The 8,140-nt window shown below is 42.1% G+C and overlaps 1 long non-coding RNA gene across 1 annotated transcript in view; it reads left to right on the forward strand.

Moving 5' to 3' along the window:
• The first annotated feature begins 2,020 nt into the window (after positions 1 to 2,020).
• LOC148405653 (uncharacterized) overlaps positions 2,021 to 8,140 on the forward strand; it is a 39,143-nt gene continuing 33,023 nt past the window's right edge. Inside the window, exon 1 of the long non-coding RNA XR_015864200.1 lies at positions 2,021 to 2,129. This is a non-coding gene — a long non-coding RNA (uncharacterized LOC148405653). The remainder of the gene's footprint in view (positions 2,130 to 8,140) is intronic.

Consider the following 8,140-nt stretch of genomic DNA (forward strand, 5'->3'; position numbering starts at 1 on the left):
GCAGCTTTGCGCGGGCCCGGTTGGAATTCTCCGCAGCATTTGAAGCGCGCCGCTTTGGGAACATTTGACGAGCCGGTGCCAATTAGGTCCCGAACGTCCCCGCGGGACGCAAACGTGCCCGCTCGTGACCTTCCCGGAGGCCCGCAGCTGTTTTCGCCATAATGAAGTCGGCGCAAGTTTGCTAGCTGGCTTGCGTTTCGTGCCGCTGCTCGGTTTTGGCGAATTCTCGTCAAAGATCCCGTCCCTTGCTGTTGTTCAACGCCCCCGTCGTATTTGGCCGGCCTTTGTTGGCGACCTGTCGCTGCGGCGCTTTTAAGTCGCTCGCCGGCGGTAGACCTTCCCCACATTGCCTGCAGCTTTAGCGCAGTTTGAAAATTCTTATGACTTTTTTCGGACCATTGTATTATTAGGGGAAATATCACTGAATGTGTTTTAAAATAATTTCATTCTTATGGGATTATTAGCATCGTATGAAATTTTATTGGAATTGAACCCAATTCATCGAATTTTAATCGCGATCACGATATTGGCTGCCACGATCAATTCAGCTGATCCTCGGCGATATTAACATTTAAATCAAGTACTTTGTCAACCTACCACCAGGGGGCAATGTTTCCAACATGCTTGCATGAGAAAGCCCTCTGCTTTTCTCAGCCTTATATATTATTTACCAGTGTGAAACGGTGTTGAGTTTCTCACCTTATTCCGAATATTTACGGCGCTAGCTGTCAATTAAGACCCATTTTATAAAAAAATTGAACAATTTCAGCTTAAAATGACTGAAAATGACATTTTGACTGCTCATTGATTAAAAAAATGCTTAAAAATAAACAACGTGCATGGTTGTAACTAGGCCTCATTTTTTTTTATTGGTTTTCAAATGTGTGCCAAATGTTTGCAATGTCTTGTGAATTTGTTTCAATCCTCTACTTTATTTATTTATTTTTTCTAAGTATCAAGCTTCGAAGCCTTGTTTATATACTAAAAATGGCCAATAAATCGACATGTTTGACCAAACACGATGAAAAATCATGATTAATAATTGTTGAGATGAGCTGACACTCGCCCCTAGTCTTTATCTTCTACTCAAAAGCTGTGCTGATCCTCCTTGCTATTCGCACGCATCTTTTCATCAATACCCTCGTCAGCCGCCGAGAAATTATCCGTCTTCTTTAGGCCGCCTGGCTTGGAAATCATTACAACCGCACCCGGCGCACGACCGCTAAATGAAAATACATGGCGCGTGCTGGAGTGCGAGCAGAACTTCACTTTCATCATAAACCAGGATAATCTCGCCTCTAATTGACTCAGCGTTGTATAGAAACACGGTGGAATGTTGTCATGTGTGCCAAGGCGCCACCTACACACTTTTACACAAGTCCTTCAGGGGGAAATGCTTTGTTTTTATGCGTGTAGTGTATATATACACGGTACATGCGTCAAAGCAAGTTGGAATCTGGGAAACAGACACAAAAAACGCACAGAAATTGGATGCTAATGATGGTCCTTTTAATGATGTTTATCTGGCGCCCGCCACGCCGGAATGTCGGCCTCTTTGCACCGAGCCAAATGTGTCATCATCGCTGTTTTCACGGCTTCGCTGCGGAATTCAAAGGAGATGCTTGTATGGGGAATGCAGAGCCAGATGATAACTACTTTTTTTTTTTTCTTTTTTGGGCCTTGTGAAGTGACTTTATAGGTCGTTGTGTGTGTTTTGATGTTTTTGTTTTCCATTTGGGGAAACGAAACCAAAAATTACAAACGTATAGAACTTTTAGCGAGCACTTTGAAAAAAATATCGCAGGTTGTATGGCAATCATAAAACTGAAGGGAAAACAATGCATTTAGATACATTTTGGCACTTTTCAGGGTAGTTATTTGTTTCACTTTAATTTTTGAATCGCTTCCTGTAATTATATTCTTGTATTTCATATTGGGGAATCAAAAATAAATAAATATTAAAAAATAATAATCATTTAAAGCTTTCAGGTCGCCGTTTTAATGAAATCCTTTCTTTATAACAGACCGTCGTGCACTGCCAGTACCGCTTATCGCCACTGGATGGCAGTCTTGCAACATGTGGGAATCGGATACAAGTATTTGGAAGCGTCTCTTATCAGTCATCAAAGGTATGTTCATTGTAATTTTACACTTTTCGAATGGAACCGTAAAATAGAGTTGCGTAATCCAGCAAAGGCTATTTGTTCGATTTGAGAATCAGTTGCATTTTTTTGTTCTCAAACAATCAAAAATGGATCACGTGACACCTGCAGCTTCTTCCAAATTGGTCGCTCCATATTTATGGGGGTGAATTCCAATTCCGTTTGTCGCTCCCTTGCCTTCTTTGTGCCCATCTGCTTTCCTGTCTTAACCTGATGCGCTCCTCACACTGAAGCGGTGTAAATTCAAAATGTATCAAACTTTTTTTTTTTTTTTTTAAAACCGCTCCTCCACAGCCCAGAAGCAAACACAAGCATTGTTAGCTTTGTCCCTTCAGATGGTGGACGTTCTTAGCTCAAATATTAAACTCGGGCATGACTTCCGTTGTTGAATCAAGTCAAAAGCACTTGGGATTGATTGTGTGCTCTTCACTTCCTGGAAATATGCAGCTTCCTCATATCACATCGTCCGGTTAAAATATTTTACATATCGTAAATTACATAGAGTAAATTAGGGCTATTTGCGTATCCTACTTAAAAATATTTGGATTCTTTCTTATTAATTCATGGTTTGTTTGACATATAAGAGCAAAAAGTTCATTTAATAAGTTGATATGCGTTGATTGTGGAAAAGATTTATTCATTGCATTGATTAAAAAAAAAAAAAAAAACCTTGCAGCATTGATCACATCTTAAATCAATCGCAAAATTGAGGTGAAATTAATTACAACTAAAGTAGCGTCCGTCCACACTCTTTGCAGAGGATCAAGAATATGTGCTTGTGAATATAATTTGTTTACGTGCACTTAACACTGCCAAATTCACAAAAAGGGTCAAAAATATTTTCTACAGAATAACCCAGAAGGTTTCAAGGTTTCGGAGAGTGCGTTTTACCCGGAACAAACAATATTTGGTCCCGGTCAAAACAGAGTCAATTTTCCACTTGTAAATCGCAATTTTGAGATGTTGACGTCTACTGTGTAGCAGGTTGGCCCGTTTAAAAGTGCGCATTCAAGTCTACCGTGTTCAAAGTGTTAAAATGTAGCAACAACAACACAAATTATTAGCCTGTCTAAGGCGCGTTGCATTGTTTGTTAGCAGGGGGGGGAAAAAAACTCACGTAACCTGTTCTCTCATAAGTCGAATATGACACAGCGCGTGTTCTATCCTGATGCGTTCGGCGCTTCCGGTAACCATGGCAACCTGTCGAGCGCAGGCTTAGTGCGGTCGGAAGAGCGAGCGTGGAAGATGAAGATGAAAGGAGGTATGAGGCCGTAATCAGATTGTCTCCTTCGCTGGCGCTTTGGATCCATCTTCTCCCCTCTGCTGGCCCGCGTCCCGCTCAGCCGAACTCGCCGGCACATAAATCACAATCGGCCCGCGAGTCGGCTCTTATTGCGGCCCGGCGCCGCGACTCGCATCCGCGGGGCCCGGCTCCACCTCATTTCCACAGTGGACTTTCTGGGGGCTCCTGGCCTTGTTTGCCCAGCCCCTCTCACATGAAGACGGATCGGAGGGGAACGCTCAAATGATTCTGATTTACAGACAGCTCGCGGGCGCTTTACTCCGCGCTGACGGGGCCGCGGCCGAGGGACGCCACTCGCTTCTCTCGCTTTCTCAAAGTTCTTTCTCCGACAGTTGTTATTCTGCCGGTCCTCCGGGGTACGAGCAAAGTTTTGGGTGGTCCATGCAGAACCAGTAAAGAGCTTCAGAATTCCATCATCATTAGTTGAATGGCGCAGCTTCCCTGTGCGGGATTGCAATTAGCGCGTGTGAGAGAGTGCAACTGTTGAGTGAGTGAGTGAGTGAGTGAGTGAGTGAGTGAGTGAGTGAGTGAGTGAGTGAGTGTGAGTCAGGAGAAAAAGTTGATGGGGTATGAACATGAACATATGAGTGAGTTTTAGAGAATGTGTTGTGAGAGTGAGATCTAAACAGTGTGTGAGAGGTGCGTGTGTGAGAGAGCAAATATGGGACGATGTGTGAGAGCGTGAAGGAAAGAAAGTCTGAAAGTTGTGTGCTGTGTCTAGTTGTGTGTGTATATGTATATATGTATATGTATGTATGTGTAGATATTTATGTATGTATATGTATACATATATATATACATATATGTGTATATTATATGTATATATATGATGTATGTATATGTGTTCATATGTATACATATACATATGTATATATGTATACATATATTTGTATATATGTGCATATATATATATACTGTATATATATATATATATTTATATATATATATATATATATATATATATATATATATATATACACACTTATACGTGTATATATACTTATACGTATATATATGTGTGTATATATATATATATATATATATATATATATATATATATATATATACACACATACATATACACATATGCTGTATTTTTTTTAATTTTCCATCTTGCGCAGACCTGTCCTAATATGCCGCGTTTCCGTGCCGACCGGGTTTTGGGGAACATCTGGTTCACCTTTTGGCACAGACGGCTTGCATTTGTGTTCTCTGTGAGCGCGTGCCAGACTGGCAAGCAACTGGTGTAGCATATGGACCCAGTCTGGATTTGTCTTTGGGCTGTTCACATATGTCCCCGCAGAGAGCCTATATTATTGCTATGTGTTAGCCGCCAACCTTAGTTAGCATTTTACGCAAATACAGCAGCGTGATCATAAGTTTCCCTCGCTAACAAACAAGAAGACGCTGACATTGACCTTTCCGCGCTTTGCTACAAAAGACACCGCCAAAAAAAAAAAAATTAAATAAATACATTGAGAGGAGCGTGTGTTTACCCGGCAAGGCCCCCCCCCCCCCCCCCCCCCCCCCCCTCCTTGACATTTGGCCAGCATGTCTGCGCCGCCTGGCCTAATGATGCCTCGACTCTCCCCTCGTGCGGCAAAACTAACAATTAGTGCCACTCCCCGTCACCGTCTTGCTTTCATATTCGGGCGATGGCGTCAGTGCCAGCCAACGCCATGGCAACGTGCTCATCCCCGCCCCGAACAAGAGGTGGCACTCATCTTTCATGTGATTCGCTACTTTTTAACAGCACTTAACAGAATAAGATGGAATAGAACGTGAAAAAGCTTGAAAAAGATCCTTGTTTTCGACATGGTGTCTTATTTTATTATGCTTGGTTTCTCATCGCGTTTTCACCAAGTGGTCCCATCTAATTGGCCCGTACCAATTTATGATTTATTGTCAAATTTCTCTCAATTATTTTAGCAATAAAACACATAGCCCCGATACATAAAATCAATACATTTGTTTTTTTAATGGTTCGATTTAAAGAGAAACAAAATAGCAAGAAATATGATGAAACGTTCCAATTTGCAATAAATCAGTGCTTCTCAGTTATATTTTGCAAAGCCCTCCCTCGGTAAAAGAAAACAATGCAGATAAACTGGATTATCTAAAAATAACTGAGTAAGTATTCCTTAACTATCCTTTTTCACATTAAAAAAGAAAAAAAACAATATAAATCATTCAACAAATAATACTTTTTTACAGCGTTTATACAGGTTACAGGTTAGTCTAAAACTGAAAAAATGTAATAAGAATAATAATAGTAATAAGTAAAAAATTGTAAGTAAAAAAAAAGTAAAAAAAAGTAATAATAATAATAGTAATGAGTAAAAAAAAAAAAAAAGGTCAGCATATAAAACGGTGGCGCAAACATGCATCTAGCGGAAATTCCAGGCGGATATTTTTCCTCTACGCTTTTTTTTTCTTCCCCTCCAGTGTGGACTTACCCCACTTGGTCAACTCCCCCCCCCTAAAATACATCCTTGATGTCTGTAGCTGTCAATGGCAGCGAATGAGTTGGATATTGAGTTGGATATTTGTTTTGGGGATTTATGTCCGGATTGCTCTTGTCGCCTAGCAAGGACACTCACAGAAAACCTCAGTGGATGTTTTGGATCTCCTCTTTTACCTTCCCCTCCCACAGGAGGTTCTTTTAATATTCATCCATACCTTGGGAAGCCACTTGAGGCAAAAGGACACGTATTTGTCTATTTGCCGTCAAACACGTTTTTTTTTATTTGTTTTTTGTTTTTTTCCCCCCGTCATGTTGTCTCGGCCCTTCATCTTGCTTTCCTTTCCCACCTTGAACCCTACGAGCGGCAAATACATATGTGACGATGAGCCACCTTGACTTTTTAACAAGGCGCCCGCTCCTCGAGGGGCGCCCAAACCAAAGAGCGTCCCGTATCCCTGAATGTCATCAGCTAGTCCTTCGCACCCTGACTAGAACACTGGCTGCTGTGAGGATGCTAATGAAGGAGTGTGACACGCTGGCGTACGTACGCGTGTGTGTGTGATGTTCTCTCAAAGGTGACGTGTCTTGGAGATTGGCTTGTGCTTTGAGCCCAGATTTTGCACCTCCTGGCACCTGCCGTCCCCTTTTCCATGATAGATCTGCGCGCGCGCACACACATACGAGTCCAAATGATAGTTGCGATGATTTCTTCTGGCTGACAGTCTTCCCCCGGTTGGGTGTGTGTACATCTGGATCCGTCCGCATGTTCTGTGCTGGTGAACATCCATCTCTGATGGAGTGTGTGTGTGTGTGTGTGTGTAAATGCTGTCTGGCTGTTTATTGTGGCTGAGGTGAGTGATTGCCTTGTTTCCGTGGGCGCAATGCGTGCTGCTTGGCTCACTGTAAATTTCCAGGAATCGGTAATGGAAGCGTCCGGCTGTCACACTTGAAAGTGTTGCACTTATTCATTGTGCTTTTTTGCAATGAGGCCCATCGGGCAGATCTTCCGTGCGAGGCTTCATTAATGGCATCATGGAAGCTGGGAGAAGAGGATTTTGTTCTTTAGGAATGCGCACCGTAGCTCGGGTTGCATACATTTTTTGGTCAATCCAGAAAAAAAAAACCCCACTATGATATGATACATTTTTTCCTGAGGTGTAAAGTTATAAAAACTACAAATAAATAGTTCACCTGTTGGATATTTGTGAGAAACTATCCACAAAGAAGGAGATAAGTCATTTTTCTTTCTCATGCATGAGGAGAACGGAGAAGGACTGCACAAGTTCGATTCTTATAATAATAATTAAAAAAAAACACTATTATATGATACATTTTTCCCTGAGTTGTAAAGTTATAAAAACTACAAATAAAAAGTTCACTTGTTGGATATTGTGAGAAACTATCCACAAAGAAGGAGATAAGTCATTTTCTTTCTCATGCATGAGGAGAACGGAGAAGGACTGCACAAGGTCGATTCTACCATGCTCTGAAGCAGCCCCTTTCTTTGTATTTGATTCTGTCTGTCTCTGTGGATCTTACGTTTAGACTTGCAAATCCGAGTTCCAGAAATTCAAAGGCAGGGGAGAAAGGAGTAGAAGTAACTGATAAATCATTTTGATGTATATCATTTCTACTATACCACCAAAGCAAAGCAAATGAGCGCTCGCATCTCAAGGCAAAACTCGGGTAAGAAACAGCTTGTATCACGAGGCACCACTGAATTTTGGGCCTCTTTCCTCCTACCTGTGCACCATGTTCGGTTTCATTTGCACGCTCATCAAATACGGTCGCCGCTCGGCCTCGGCGGAACCACGTAATGATTCCTGTCTGTTAGCTCTGCGAACGAGGGCAGCTGTTTGCACAGTCGTCCTGCGTGTTTGCCGTTTGGTAATAGCTTCGCGCCGCGATGATACCTCGGGATTGCTTCACTTGCTCAGTGAAAAAGTGGAGGAGGCAACATGTAACCAGTGATAGGATGCATCTCTTGGAGGGGATGAAAACAGCAGATGATCCCTTTGAGAAAGCGGGATGGAAATTTTATTTGGGTAAGCCTTGGAAATTCGAGAATTGTTTGCAGCCTTGAATTAGACCGAGCACTTCATCGCGTCCTTCTCAGTCCGTTGGATACAGTAGACCCCCGGGTTAGAGCGTCCCTGGCTTACGTTATCATGTTGCGAAATGGAATATGGAGTTTTTTCGTCACCTCTTTAC

The sequence above is a fragment of the Hippichthys cyanospilos genome, chromosome 22, assembly GCF_059441005.1.
Source record: "Hippichthys cyanospilos isolate Australia breed blue-spotted pipefish chromosome 22, RoL_Hcya_1.0, whole genome shotgun sequence".
In the NCBI taxonomy this organism is placed as follows: domain Eukaryota; kingdom Metazoa; phylum Chordata; class Actinopteri; order Syngnathiformes; family Syngnathidae; genus Hippichthys; species Hippichthys cyanospilos.